General features: G+C 45.3%; 1 protein-coding gene across 1 annotated transcript in view; it reads left to right on the top strand.

The window, feature by feature from the left end:
• Window positions 1-15,000, top strand: part of LOC135115094 (mucin-5AC-like) — a 90,254-nt gene that overhangs the window by 9,136 nt on the left and 66,118 nt on the right. The window lies entirely within an intron of this gene.

Consider the following 15,000-nt stretch of genomic DNA (forward strand, 5'->3'; position numbering starts at 1 on the left):
ACTTGCATCAGACTAAAATTTTGGAGTGTTCACCTTCTTTCACGATATAATAATAATAATAATAATAATAATAATAATAATAATAATAATAAAATAAATAAAGACTCAGGAAATGTTTGATACCCGGACATTAACAGTCGTTGTGATTAAAACTATTTCCTATAATGTAAATATCTTGATGGTTCGTTGTTAGTATTAAGAAAAAAAAAAAAACCCTTGGAAATTCCTGTGTGTGTGTGTGTGTGTGTGTGTGTGTGTGTGTGTGTGTGACCATCCCCGCCCCCTCTCGTACATCGTCTGCATATTATCACGTTCCAAGTAAGGAGGAGGAGGAGAAGAAGGGGGAGGAAGGAAGGAAGAAAGGAAGGAAGGAAAGAGAATGGGAGAGAAGGAGGGAGAAGGAAAGAAGAAAGCAGGGAGAGTGGGAGTGAGAGAAGTAAGAAGTGAGAAAGGAAGGGAGGGAGAGAAGAGAAGGAGAGAAGGATATAAGGAGGAAGAGTGGGAGAAAGGTAAATGAGAGAGAGAGAGAGAGAGAGAGAGAGAGAGAGAGAGAGAGAGAGAGAGAGAGAGAGAGAGATGGGGGGCGGTGGAGGGGAGTGGGGGGCTTGACGTGGCGTTGGCGGTACATGTTTGCAGTGTCAGCACGTCAGCACCTTACCACGTCCTGAAGGTGTGAATTACCTGTCTTAGGGAACCCATCATGATAAGTACACCTGTGAATTTTAGATCCTTTTAATACCAATGAGAGAGAGAGAGAGAGAGAGAGAGAGAGAGAGAGAGAGAGAGAGAGAGAGAGAACAGCCGTTACCGTCAGTTCGGGGCTTCATCGGCACATCCGGATTGGCCTGAAAGGAGGAGGAGGAGGAGGAAGAGGAGGAGGTGGAGGAGCAGGAATGGTGGTTATCCTGTCCCCGCTGACGACAGGAAAGTTGGTGGGTTTCGAAGCGAGCATATGGTGTCTCCGCTGTCAGGTTTCATTTTCCTCTTCCACTGTCTAAAGAACGTATTTTTTTTCCTCAGCCTAGTGTCTCTTGCTTATATCCGTCCTGCTCTTCTTCCTCTTCCTCCTCTTCTGCTTCTCTTTTTCTATTTTTTTCCTTCATCTTATTCATTGTTATTGTGTGTGTGTGTGTGTGTGTGTGTGTGTGTGTGTGTGTGTGTGTGTGTGTGTGTGTAATTGATTAATGAACAAATGACCTTTGCTTGTTCTATTTATGACTCATTCATCGTTCTTAAGTAGTTTGTCGTCGCGTTAATCACATTTGCAATTAGTTTTATTAATTAGCTGACATTTAAATTATCAGACTAGACTGAAGAAAAAACTAATAAAAAATAATCATTCTTTCTCGTCTATATGCATTTTTTACCCATCACTTACTCACCCATCACAAAAAACTCCTCTCATCCGTTTATCCATCACTCGCCCCCTTCATCCGCCACACATACCCATCACCAGTCATCCAACCACGCAATCCATCACTCACACCCATCACCAGTCATCTAAATACGTCACCCTTCACTAACACCCATCACCACGTCATCTATCACTCACACCCATCACAATTCATCTAAGCACGTCACCCATCACTCATCACTCCTCACCCATCACAAGACCACACCCATCACTCCAGCCCGTCACCCATCACTCAAGTCACCTATCCTCTAATCAAGTCATCCATCACCTACAGGTAACACAACACCTATGCCCGTCACCTGTACTCGCTTACCCATCACCCAGCCACCCACCACTCAGCCACCCATCACGAGCACCTCACGGACACGCCTTCCCGTCACCACTTGATCACACAGGCACGTCTGGGTGGCACTATCACACACGCATTCAGAAACACTTCGCTCTCACATCACACTATTTTTCAAAGGGCGTACAGATTATTAGGCAGGTTCTCTATAGCATTTCTCCTGTTAGTGATGTAGAAATCCTGTTAATCTGTCACTAGAACCATAAAAACACCCTTTAAAACCCGTGTAGCTTCATTTCTACAGGGCTTTTTGAAAGTAGCGGAGGTGCTGCGCAGAAGTGGTTTAAAATACGAACCTCTATCGCGCACGTCATCTCCAGCACGTCTCCGGCCACCCCAGGAGACGCAGACAGTCCCCCGTGTCGTGTTAAGCCCCAGGGCACGTCTCAGGTGTTCCTTGACCTCCCAGCCTGTTATGCCTCGCAATACCTCACGTCACTGAGGTGTGAATAGATGTAAAGGAACTGAAGGAAGATCAGTGTTGCATTCTCAAACGCTTTATCTCTCACAGCATTTTTACTGCAAATTAATCGGGTTTTCAAGGATAGTTTCATGATTCTGTAAAATTGGTTTGCATCGTCGGTGAGAAAATAGACACAAAGGAACTCAAAGGAAGAACAAACGGCTGGGCAATTTTTTTTTTTTTTTTTTTTTTTTTTTTTATTTCAGCGTGCATTGGATGTTATTCATTTTTTTTTTCCAAGGAGTTTTCATGATTCCGTAAACACAATGAGTCTCTTGCATCATCATTGGGAGAATGGACGCAAACAAGCCCAAAGAAAGAAAGAACAAAAGGCTGGATTCGCAAATGTTCCAGCGTCTTACTTCGTCTTTTTAACAGACTCTCCTGGGAGTTATTTGGGTTTTCAGGAGTATTTTCATGATTCAGCACGTAGTTCTAAGTGTTTTGCATCAGTGTGACAATATACATCAAAGATAAAGGAAGAACAATGGGCAAGACTCTCAACTGTCCCAGCGTCTTATGTCGTTCTTTTAACAGACTCTACTTGACGTTATTCTTGTTTTCAATGATGTTTTCGTAACTGCAAATCAATCAACGTCCAAGTCTTTTGTATTATCAATGAGAAAAAAAGATGGAGTCGATAAAAGAACAAAGGACGGCATTCTCATACGTTTCAGCATTTATCTCTTCCTTTAGCTGACTCTGCTGCAAGTTACTCAAATATTCAAGAGTGTTTTCATCACTAAATGAAATAATGTCCAAGTCTTCTGCATTATCAGTGGGAAAAGAGATAAAGAAAGTTACTGAAAGAAAAAAAGTTCCGAATTTTCATACGTTCCAGCTTCTTATCTGTATTTTTAAGAGATTATATTGCAGGTTATTAGTTTTCAAGGATAATTTCACGATTCTGTACATATGATTTAAGTGTTTTGCATCATCAGCGAGAGAAAAAAAATAACACTAACGTCAACCTTTCTGATCATCTCTGTGCTTTTAAATATAGTTTCTTTGAGAGTCTGAAGCGTCTGAAAATGCGAGGTAAGAAATATTAGCAGCACCAGACCTGTTGGCCATTACGAGGCTGTTAGTGATAAGCTCTCCAGTTTAATCTAAAGTAAGGATGTTGGTTCTGTCCGTTCACCCTTGTTTGCATTTTGAAGAACAGGTATTAGTCTCTCTCTCTCTCTCTCTCTCTCTCTCTCTCTCTCTCTCTCTCTCTCTCTCTCTCTCTCTCTCTCTCTCTCTCTTTAAGAAAAAAATATTGTAAGCTGAATTTAATTGCATTTTCATGAGAGTTTTCTTTTTTTGTGTATCCTGTGTTGCTGCCAGTGTGTGTGTGTGTGTGTGTGTGTGTGTGTGTGTGTGTGTGTGTGTGTGTGTGTGTGTGTGTGTGTGCTCAGACTCGAGGTAAAAAGAAAAAAAATATAATAGTAATGAATAAGAGATCAAAATTTTCTTCCCTCTCTCAAGATATTAAACATTTTCTTCTTATCTTCCTTTGTTCTTCTTCTTCTTCTTCTTCTTCTTCTTCTTCTTCTTCTTCTTCTTCTTCTTCTTCTTCTCTTCAGTGTTGTCATCTGTCTCATTTATATCTTAAAATATTTCACGTTTCCTTCTTCTTTGGCTTTTATCTTCTCTTTGTTTTTCCTTTCTTTTCTTTCGTGTTTTCAGTCTCCTCTTCCTTCTTTCTCTGTTAGTATGTTTGTATTATTCTTTCTTTCACCTTCTTTCTCTTCTATTCCCTTCTTTCTTTACATCTAACCTTATTTTTTCTCTCCTCACAAAAAAATATTTCCTTCATTTATTCTAATTTACTTATCTCCCTAACCTCCCTTCCATTTCTTTCCTTTCATCTATCCTTTTCCTTTCCTCTCTCTTACTCCCCATTCCATTCTTTCTTCTACTTTCCTTTCATCTCCTCCGTTCTTTCCTCTGTCTCACTCCCCCTTTCATTTCTTCCTCTGCTCCTCTCCTTTCCAGTTTATAAAATCACCTTTCTTCTCTCCCTTTTATAATTACTTTCATTATTTATCTGTTCCGTCATCTCCCTTCTTTCCTCTCTCTCACTTCCCCTTCCACCTCCTCCCTTCTCCTTTCCTCTCTTTCATTCCCCCTTCCATTTTTTTCCTTTACATCTTTCCTTTCATCTAGTGACCTATCTCCTCTCTCTCTACCTCCATAGTGAAGCAGGAAGGGAAGGCAGAGAACCGCCATCTTGGTCTACCCACACTAAAGGCATGTTGTCAAATGCAAAATAGCTGGTAATGGCCGCTAGCAGGAAGCTCCCATTGTATATTGTAGGGTCTGCTGCCTGGGGAGATGCTGCTGAGAGGGGTTATGGGGTTAGGAGGAGGAGGAGGAGGAGGAGGAGGAGGAGGAGGAGGAGGAGGAGGAGGTCAGGTTGAAGTAGGTCCTTGTACTATTTGTATTGTTATTCTTTTTATGTATTTAGGACTCTCTCTCTCTCTCTCTCTCTCTCTCTCTCTCTCTCTCTCTCTCTCTCTCTCTCTCTCTCTCTCTCTCTCTCTCTCTCTCTCTCGTTTGTTTAATTGTTTGCTTGCTGGCCGGCTTGTGTGTATGACCGTGTTTGCGTTCTCAAGCGTGCTGAGAGAGAGAGAGAGAGAGAGAGAGAGAGAGAGAGAGAGAGAGAGAGAGAGAGAGAGAGAGAGAGAGAGAGAGTTCTTCCGTTAGAGTCAACCTGTGTCGTGCCTCATTCTACCAAAAGAAGAAAACAAGAAAAGGAAGGAAAAAAATAAATGAAGAAATAGAAAAAAGAGAACGAAAAACATCCAATAATTCGATAAAAAAGAGAGACAGACAAAGACAATAAACGAAGAAAAGAAAAGAAATGAAAAATGAAGAAAAAACGTATAATTTATCCAGCACTCCCCCTCACACAAACAAAAAGAAAACGGGAAAAGTAAAAATAGTGAAAGAAAATGGGACGAAAGGTGTTTAATAATTACTCACCTGTGTGCGGAGTTTACCTGAGGAAGTGTGGAGGCATTCATTATATCACCTGCTTATGCTGCGCGAGTAGACGTTATATGTTTGGTGAGTATCGAGTAACAGAGGACAGAAGAAGAGGAGGAGGAGGAGGTGGTGGTGGTGGTGGTGGTGGTGGTGGTGGAGAAGTAGGAGAAGGAAATAGAGCCAAAAGGAAGAGATGTTTACTGTTTAGTCTTTGTGTGTGTGTGTGTGTGTGTGTGTGTGTTTGACCCCGTGTCAGTGCCTTCCCTCAGCTCGTGTCAAGTCTGGTTTGCTCGTGTCATGTCCCTCTCTCTCTCTCTCTCTCTCTCTCTCTCTCTCTCTCTCTCTCTCTCTCTCTCTCTCTCTCTCTCTCTCTCTCTCTCTTGAAATTTTAGACTTGAGTGAGTTTACGTTCGTCCACTCGTTTTTCTATGCCATTCTTCCCTTCTCCCCGTCACCCCGTCACCCCATCCCTCTGTCACCCCGTCTCCCTCGTCACACGTCACCACTTCCTCCCTCAACACCTGGACACGCCTCCTCGCCCCCTCGACAGGTAACCAAAGCTGCACCTTCGCCCAGAGTTGCCGAGGTGGCTTAGCTAATGAGGTTGTGAAGCGGAGCAAGACTGAGCGAGGGAGGGGACCCGTCTGTCTCTTCTCTTTCTCTCCCTTTCCGTCTGTCTCTCACCAAGCCTCTTATGCCTCCGTGTCTCCTCGCGCCTTCCCCTCCCCTCGCTGTCGTCTTCTGCTGCATGTCTCTCTCGTTTTCTTTGCTGTGGGGTCTTCTGCGGCCACCACGGGAGAAAGTTTTGTTAGAAATGATGTGGATTTGTATTAATTCTGTGTGTGTGTGTGTGTGTGTGTGTGTGTGTGTGTGTGTGTGTGTGTTGTTTTATGTTGGTGTTGTTTTTGTTGTTGTCTTCCTGCTCCTCCTCCTCCTCCTCCTCCTCCTCCTCCTCCTCCTCCTCCTCCTCCTTTTCCAGTTATCTTTGTTTCCTCTGCTTACTGTTTTCGTCTTTTCGTCTTCGTCGCCCATCTCCTCCTCCTCCTCCTCCTCCTCCTCCTCCTCCTCCTCCTCCTCCTCCTCCTCCTCCTCCAGGAATCGACAGTAACAAAGGGTCGGCGTGTGTGGGTGTTGTGGCATTTTACCTTTTTTCTCCCTCCTCCTCTTCTTCATGTTCCATCTCTTCACTTCGCGGTGGGACGAGACACGCGCACAAAGGCCGCCCTCTGAAGCCGTGTGGCCCCGTGTGGCAACCCGCGCGTCACACCTTTGAGGAGGAGCAGACCAGGCCACAGAAGAAAAGGTCATAAAGAAACGAAAAATGCATAAGCCACAACGTGAGGAGCGGATGGAATAGGTGGAGTAGGTCACGGCAGGAGGGATGTCCATATGTCACATCTTAAGGGCGCGACGCACATCAAGACGGAGGGCACGGGGCGAGTCACTCTGAAGGGGCCTGACTAGCTACCACCGCCACCACCACCACCGCCAGCACCTGCCTTGTCGCACACCGGCTCCTGAGCAGTGACACTTGATTATTAGGAACGTTGGGTTTGACATTAAGTGTTCAGAAAGCATCAATTATCTTGTATGTATTGGAGGAGGAGGAGGAGGAGGAAGAGGAAGAGGAGAGAGAGAAGAAGAAGAAGAAAAATGATGATGATGATGGTGGTGGTGGTGGTGGTGGTGGTGGTGGTGGTGGTGGTGGTGAAAAAGAAGAGATGAAATTTGTACAATTTGAAGAAAAGAGAAGACAGAAGAACTATTCAGAAACTTGAGAACAACAACAACAACAACAACAACAACATTAGTAACAACAATACAAAACAAAAATAATGCATAGTTCTAATATCAAAGGTTCCATTGTGTGACGCTAGCAGGTGGTGGCGGTGGTGGTGGTGGTGGAGGAGAGGAGAGGAGAGGAGAGAGGGAGCAGGACGGGTGGCAGCAGGTGAGGACAGGTTGGCAGCAGCAGCAGAAGGTCAGGTCGGAGGAGTGCATACAAGCACCAGCAAAACCGTCCTTGTGCCGAGATAAAAGTGTGTGTGTGTGTGTGTGTGTGTGTGTGTGTGTGTGTGTGTGTGTGTGTGTGTGTGTGTGTGTGTGTGTGTGTGTGTGTGTGTGTGTGTGTGTGTCGCTGTCCTCCTTAACTTCACCCTCTTGACGTATTGTGACGGTTTTACTTTCCTCTCCTTTCATTCTCACCTTCACGTCGTCCTCTGAGATTTAAAGGAGACTGCAGCGGCGTTCATAAAGTTTAAGGCACGCGGGAATGAGACAAGTTTGCGGCGCCTGACGGTGGACACTTGGCAACTGTAGCAAGAGCATAGTATGGCGGCCTCTCATGCTCATTTATTTGTCTAACCTATTCCCAAAAGTGTCCATGGCGCCTGCCGCACCTGCTGGACGCCTTTTGCGCCATTCATGCATGTCCTTATTTCTTAATGCTTTTATCTTCATCCTCAAGGGACGTGTTCAGTGTGTGTGGGTGTTCTCTGTACGCCTTTAGTGGCAACCGTGTTTAAAGAAGGTTCGGCGAGGATGTGACACTTGAATAGCCTGTGTGTGTGTGTGTGTGTGTGTGTGTTAACGGGAGGATGGGGAGAGTGGAGAGAGGCCGGCTGGACTGCAGGGAGAGAGGGAGGGAAGGAGGGAGGGATGGGGAGCGGGGCGAGGGGAGGGTGGTTGCTGCCGTACCTGACTCACTCACAGTGTGTGTCTAACCTCGCCGCTGGGAGGGAGTTGGGAGTCCTCGTCCCCATACCACCACCATCGCCACCGCCGCCGCCTGCCGCCTCCCCTGTGCGTGCCGCCTCCAGGAAGGATCCTAAGCAGGCGTGGAATGCCGCGGGGGTCTTGCGGGAGTGTGTGATGCTGTCCCGTGAGAGCAGATGAGTTCCTAAGGTGAAAATGGACTTGATTTTAGGCATGCTTGCACGGCGCGGTGATTCTTGTGCTACGAGTGACTAGCCCCATTCTCTCTCTCTCTCTCTCTCTCTCTCTCTCTCTCTCTCTCTCTCTCTCTCTCTCTCTCTCTCTCTCTCTCTCTCTCTCTCTCTCTCTCTCTCCAGTGGTTTCAGTGTGTCGTTGTGTTGCAGTGGTGCACGTGTGTCGTGTTGTGAGTGGCTGTGGTGAGGAGCCGCCAGTGTCTCCGCCGTGCCCTCTGGAACGCGGCAAGAAACACCCAGGAAACACAACAACAGAAAACGAGTGCTGGATCAGTGAAGCGTGTTTGCCAGTGAGAACTGCACGGTGTTTGTTATGAACGCGGAAACCTTCCACAGCGGCCTGAAGGAAGGGCGAGTTTTGCGTGTCCATCTTTGCGTGCATGTGTGAGGAGAGGAGAGGAGTGCGCCTCCCTCCCTCCGCCCCCAGACCACCACCATCACCACCTCGGCAGTCATACCCGAGAACCCTCTTGAGTGTCTTATTCATTTGTTTACCAGGTGACTTAATGGACTGTTAATTAGACACGTACTTACCTGCCCTTACCTGTAGAGAACGTAAGCGTTCCTCTGTAGTGTCTTAATGATCTATTCGCTGCAGCAGAGTATACCTGAGTACCTGTTCTTACCTGCGCATAGAAAACGTAAGCAGCATACCTGTCGCCTGCTCGTGTCACCTGATGGAGAAGTGGGGATCGCTATTTGATTCGCCTACGCTATACATTTTTTTGTTATATATATATTTTCCTTTAGTTTTAAAATTTATTCACGTGTCTTAAGGTGGGCAGACTTTATGGAGACAATATATGTATAGATTTTTGCTTTATTTTACATGTTGTTTGTGTCATTATTCTCTCTCTCTCTCTCTCTCTCTCTCTCTCTCTCTCTCTCTCTCTCTCTCTCTCTCTCTCTCTCTCTCTCTCTCTCTCTGCTCGTACATGATGGAAAACAATTCGTAATGATGTGAAGTGACTTGAAGTGACTTGCCTCGCGCCCAGCTGACGGAAAGAAACCTTGTGTGTGTGTGTGTGTGTGTGTGTGTGTGTGTGTGTGTGTGTGTGTGTGTGTGTGTGTGTGTGTGTGTGTGTGTGTGTGTGTGTGTGTGTGTGTGTGTGTGTTTGTGTTTACAAGTGCTTTATTTAAATTTTGTATCTTATCTGCTTTTGTATGTCTTCTTTGTGTGTGTGTGTGTGTGTGTGTGTGTGTGTGTGTGTGTGTGTGTGTTTATCTGTGCTTTATTTATATTCTGTATCTTATCTGTTGAAGAAGAAAAATGAACTCTTACACACACACACACACACACACACACACACACACACATCACTATTACATCGTGTGTGTGTGTGTGTGTGTGTGTGTGTGTGTGTGTGTGTGTGTGTGTGAGAGAGAGGTGCACGTAACCTCACCCACTGCTCTAAGGTTACGTGGGTGAAGCAGAGACTGTGGTCACCCGCCCCTGCCTTCCCCTTGTGTCCCCTTCCTCCCCTGTGTGGTTCATTTTTATCCTCCTTCATTGTTGCTACCAGCGGTGGAGGGTGTTTTCCGGCCGCTGTTGTCTTAGTAGTGGTGATTGTGTCGGTAATAGTGCTACTAGTAATGACAGTAGTAGTAATAGTAGTGGTAGTAGTAGTAGTAGTAGTAGTAGTAATGTATTTGTACTTATAGTCTTACTGTTTGTACTTGTTTCAATGTAGCTTTTTTTTTCTCTCCTTCGTTATCTTCTACCTCTTCCTTCTTCTTTGTGTTTTTCTTTTATTTTCCTACATAGCTCTTTTCTTTTTTTTTTTTTTTTAACTCTTACCTTCCCTCATCCAATTCTCTACGTTTCCCATCTCCTCCTCCTCCTCCTCCTCCTCCTCCTCCTCCTCCTCCTCCTCCTCCACGTAGGCCGGAAGGAGCTAAACTTGAGATGATTCGCTACTTATCTGCTTTTTCTCAAACTCGGAGGGGAGGGAGGGAGGGAGAGAGAGAGGCAGTAAAGGAACAAGGGTAGAAAGGTAATAGAGAAGAGTTGTGGATGAAAGGTAGAGAGAAAAAGAAAGTAGTAGTAGTAAAGGAGAGAGAGAGAGAGAGAGAGAGAGAGAGAGAGAGAGAGAGAGAGAGAGAGAGAGGTAGCCATAGAAAATACCCCAAAAAAACTAAATATAAATACTGATACCTGTCAGAAAATGCCTATCTTACCCTTTCATCACCACCACCACCATCACCACCACCACCGAACAAAGGCCTCGAATAAGTACTGGAAAGGTTAAGCCATACACCACACCATGTTGCCTTAGTGGCTTTGGGCGTGTAGACTCAGCTGTCGGGTTGCCACTGAGTGATAGGCTGGTGAGAGACTGATGAACTATCCCCCCCAGAAACCATAGCGTGTTTGGTTAAAGATGATGATAAGAGCGCTCAACACGTGGCGGCATTCAGGTGACAGACACTAGGCCTTGGGAACTGTAGCTGGTGACGTCATAGATGTGGACGATAGATAAAAATAGGTAGGCATGTTTCTTACAGCGACGGCCACGTGTAGTCCTGATGGCTTCTTGCAGCTTCCCTTATCTTCTTATGTTCTTACGAGATGAGCAGTGACCTTACGAGATAACAGTGACCTTTTACGTTATGCAGTGGCCCTTTGCGGTAGACAGTGGCACTCTACGTAGACACTGCCCCTCTACGATAGACAGGCGATAGATAGTAGCTCTTATAGGTGATAGGGAGTGACTCAGCGATAAATCCTGACCCTTTGCGATAGACATTGGCACTCCCATAGATACTGGTCCTCTGCTGAAATGCCACTCTACAATAGACAGGCACCAGCGATAGATAGTAGCTCTTATAGGTGGTAGGGAGTGACTTAACGATAAATCTTGACCCTATGCAGTGGAGTGACCCTCAAGCAATAGATACAGGCGCTGAAGTGATGGATGGTGGCACTGGAGGAATAGATAGTGCCACTCGAACCATAGATACTATTTTTTATAGTCGGTAGGGAGTGATATGGATAGATTCTGACCCTTTGGAACAGATACATGCACTCAGGCGATAGATACTGGCACTGAAGGAAAAGATAGACCCCCTTAACCCATAGATTCTACCTTTTATACGTGCTAGGGAGTAACTTCCATAGAACCCTTTGAAGTAGAGAGTGACCTTCGATCTACCCTATAATCTTTTATAACCGGCACTGATAACGATAGATACTGCCCCGCTGCGATAGATTAGTGGCCCGCAGCAGTAGATAGTGACTCTGTGATAGACTGTGGCACCGTCCTCGGCCTCTATGCGAAGGAGCGTGTGAATCCCAAGTAACACTCCACCTGTGTGTTTGTAGGGCTTCCCTAGATTATCTCCCGACCCAGAGGACCTTGAGTACCCCTTCCTTCCCCTCCCGTACACTTTTTCTGTCTCCCATCCCTCCCTTCCCTGTTCCCCTTTCCCTCCATTCCTTTCTCCTTATATACGTGTGTTCCTTTCTCCTTCCTTCTCTTCCTCTTCCTTGTTTTCATCTCTTATTCCTTGTCTCTGTTTTCTTGTTTGCTCATTCCTTGTGTGTGCTGCAGTATGGTCTCTCTCTCTCTCTCTCTCTCTCTCTCTCTCTCTCTCTCTCTCTCTCTCTCTCTCTCTCTCTCTCTCTCTCTCTCTCTCTCTCTGCACTCGTAATTCATTGTTCACAGGTGTTATGACTCCCAGAATGAACGTGCATTATAAGCAGTAAACATGATTGCAATCTATGAAGGAATATTATGACCAGCACCTCGACAGTACCCTAAGAAATATTACTATCCGAATCATTAAGAAAAAATTCGACAGGAAAGCAGCACACGATAATTTTCCCCGCCGTTGGGTGATTGCGGGTAAAAACAGAAAAGTGAGTAATTAAATGATGTTTCTGAACGTAAAAACCCTTGGACGATGAGCCCTCTTCGTGTCGTCTGCGCTTTAGTGTCCCGCTTGAAAGGTCCTTCCCACACACGGTCCAGGAAAATGCCCCGCACTTTTCCTACCTTCAACGTGTTCCCCCTTCGCTTTTACGGCCATCTTCAAGTTCGACAAGCACAAGTAAGCGCAGTTTTCCTCGTGTGCTCAAGTCTTGCGCGGACAGAACACTCTTAATACGAAGTACGTCGGGACTCACTCGTTTTTTCCACCTGAGCAGTGTAACCTCCCTTGCGCTGGACCGGTTCGCCTCACCTCGGCACCAAGGAGGAGGCAGGTCGGCGTGCTGTGTCCGGCGTACCCCAAGGGAAGTCTCGGGGCCCGTGGTGTTCTTGTTTTGACGCCTCGCGGAAGGTATCGGCGGCGTCATGTGGCTGTGAATGAGGATGATGGTGAAAAAGTGTAATGTGCGAGTGAATCTTTTAACTGTAAAGCGAAGGAGAGTGTACCAAGGGGGCCCTGTTGCATACTGATGAGGCGGGAGGGAGGCGGGGAGGCGCAGATTCGTGATGTGGATGCCCCAGAGCCCCAGGCAGGCACCTCCCTCCCTCCTTTCCTCCCGCCTCCCCCTCCCTCTCCTTCCCTCCGCCTGGTTCTCTCTCTCTCTCTCTCTCTCTCTCTCTCTCTCTCTCTCTCTCTCTCTCTCTCTCTCTCTCTCTCTCTCTCTCTCTCTCTCTCTCTCTCTCTCTCTCTCTCTCTCTCTCTCTCTGGTCAGGCTTCTTTTTCTTCCTCTTCTGTAACCTGCATCCTCTCTCTCTCTCTCTCTCTCTCTCTCTCTCTCTCTCTCTCTCTCTCTCTCTCTCTCTCTCTCTCTCTCTCTCTCTCTCTCTCACACACACACACACACACACACACACACACACACACACACACACACACACACACACACACACACACACACACACACACACACACACACACACACACACACACACCTCACCCTTCAACCCTCCTCTCTCCTCCTCCTCCTCCTCCTCCTCCTCCTCCTCCTCCTCCTCCTCCTCCTCCTCCTCCTCCTCCTCCTCCTCCTCCTCCTCCTCCTCCTCCACAGCAGTAACAGCAGCAGTAATGATAAAAAAGGAGAAATTAGATAACTCGTGTCGTTAACACAACCTAATAATAATAACCTGAGATACAAACACACATTAACCCTTTGAACCCATTATTGTTCCTCGAGAAGGTTAGAGAAACTCGGAAAAAAAAAATAATGAGAAAAAATAAATAAAGAAAATCTGGATGCTTCTCTCGTCTCGGTGTAATGTCACCTGTGCGTCACCTGGCCGTCATTATTTACCTGGTTGTGTCATCGTCTCGCTCGCCACACGCAGGTATAGGTGCGGGACTTTCACGTTATTCAGCACCTTCAGGATCGCGGCGCCCTACGTACTGGAACTGCTTGGTGTCAGTTGAAGTTTTTATGTGTAAAGTTTGATTTTGTTATCTTATTTATTTATTTATTTATTTATTTATTTTGTTTTTTTTTTCTTATGCTTGGTTTGGGTTCACCAGGTGCCCTTCTAAAAGACGTTATTGTTTTTGTGTTTTTTTTTATTTATTTACCTTATTATTTTTTTATTTATTTATTTATTTTTTTTTTTTACGGTGGGGTAAAATGAGGTTGTAACATTTTGTATATCTTGTGTTTTTTTTGTCAATAACGTACAGCTGATTCAACTTTTTTCCTGTGCCGTGTTAGGGAAAATCACTTGTGGAGTTCTCTTTTTCCTTTTTCCTGTTTGTTTTTCTTCTCTTTGTATTTATTGATATTTTTTCTTTTTATATTGCTGTTTCTGCTCTTTAGTTTTTTTTTTTTTATACGTTTCCTGCTTTCCTGTTTTTTTTTATTGTTATTTTCTTTTATTTTCTTAGCTGTGAATCAATAATTTTCTTGTATATATGTTCTGTAATGTATAAAGGAACTCTCTCTCTCTCTCTCTCTCTCTCTCTCTCTCTCTCTCTCTCTCTCTCTCTCTCTCTCTCTCTCTCTCTCTGCCGGTCGGCTGGTCGTTACCCGCGCGTCTCGTTTTTCATTTTTCAGTCACCTGTTTTTTTCCGTGAAGCATGAGTCGCTGGTCTGCCAAGTGTGCGCCCCTCCGCCAGACTCCCACTATAGCAGAACACACCACACACAGCACCGCATTCTGAAACACTTCTGCGCCGCCCCTCCACTACTTTCAAAGGGCTTTAGTTGAAATGACACGAGTTTCAAGGGTATTTTTACGATTCTAGTGACAGATTAACAAGATTTCTGTAACAATAACTGGATGAACACTATAGAATCTGGTTGATCGTCTCTGTGGCCTTTGAAAATTGTCGTGGCGAGGGAGAGCAAAGGGGGGCCTGGGAACTCCAAGCACCCCGCCCTTGCAGAGAAAGTGTGATAACGTAGATCGCGTTATTATACCAATATAGAAGCCTTGAGGTGCTGCGGTTGTCAAGGAAAAGAATGAAGCAGTAATTTTAAAAAGCGCTTATGTGAGGTTATTGTGTAGCATGTAGTGGTGATAGGTTAGCTAGTTAAGTTAGGCGAGGTTAAATTTAGTTAGGTCAGGTTTAGTTGGTTCAGGTGAAGGTAAGTTAGGTTAGGTTGAGTTGCATTAGGTTATGTTATATGAGATTAGATTAACTTTGTATGATTGGTTAGTTATGGTATTAATTTAGGGTAAGTTAGATTAGGTTACGTGAAGTTAGTTGGACGTTTAGATTAGGTTAGGATAAGGTTAGGTTACGTTTGGTTAAGTTAGGTTAAGTTAATTTAGGTTACGTCAGGTCAGGTAAGGTTGGGTTGGGTTAAGTTAGGTTAGTTTAGTTTAGGTTAGGTTAGGTTAGTTTGCTGCGTTGTGGTATTCGCTTTTCATGGGCCGTGAAGTTGTGACTGTTGCGGAGTAAAACGTTTATGTCAGGAGGTAAAAAACGTTAAGGTCACGGC

This window comes from Scylla paramamosain, chromosome 28 (assembly GCF_035594125.1).
Source record: "Scylla paramamosain isolate STU-SP2022 chromosome 28, ASM3559412v1, whole genome shotgun sequence".
In the NCBI taxonomy this organism is placed as follows: Eukaryota; Metazoa; Arthropoda; class Malacostraca; order Decapoda; family Portunidae; genus Scylla; species Scylla paramamosain.